This window comes from Cyprinodon variegatus, unplaced genomic scaffold (assembly GCF_000732505.1).
Source record: "Cyprinodon variegatus isolate N-32 unplaced genomic scaffold, C_variegatus-1.0 Scaffold361, whole genome shotgun sequence".
Classification (NCBI taxonomy): domain Eukaryota; kingdom Metazoa; phylum Chordata; class Actinopteri; order Cyprinodontiformes; family Cyprinodontidae; genus Cyprinodon; species Cyprinodon variegatus.
This window is the reverse complement of record NW_015150814.1, coordinates 709,230-709,895: the sequence shown is the minus strand read 5'-3', so window position 1 is coordinate 709,895 and position 666 is coordinate 709,230.

The following is a 666-nucleotide window of genomic DNA, read 5'->3' as shown; positions in this document are numbered from 1 at the left end:
GGTGTAACAATGTGAAACTAAATCATAGGAATCCAACTAGTTCTACCAAATACTTCCTCTTTTTGGTGCAGAGTCTAAGATTGTCAATGCTCAGAACAGGGGACCCATATTCAAGGCAGACAGACGGTCAGATAATTCAAAAGTGTTTATTTAAAAAAAACGGTGGATCTGCAGTAATATTCCAAAAAAGTTTAAAAAAACAGTCCAATAGACTTTGTTTCCAAGTTTGAAGACGTTTCTCTTCCATCCAGGAAGCTTTTTCAATTCAAAATGTCAGAAATAGTGTTGAGTTCCAGGCTTTATCCAGCAGCCCAACAAAGCCTGGTTTTAGTTTAGAAAACATGCAAATAGAAACGGATGAGCGGGTCCACCCCTTTGGAATGGGGGTAGTTTGGCTTCTTTGTTAGTCTGCAAGCCCCATACCTGTCTATGTCTCTGAAAGGGGGGTTGTTAGAGGGAACTGTTGACCTGGCTGAATAGACGAGGTCTTCTTCTCCCCTATAAAGGGTTTGGGGTTGCATTAATAGCGGGAAGTATTGTAGGTTTTTGAAAGCTGAAATCTGAGTCCACCACCACTGTTTAGGGTTGGTTTTCTTTCTTAACATAGTTTATAGGATTTCCTAAAAGCGCGCTCACGACGCTACGGAAGCCGGCAGACCAAACCAG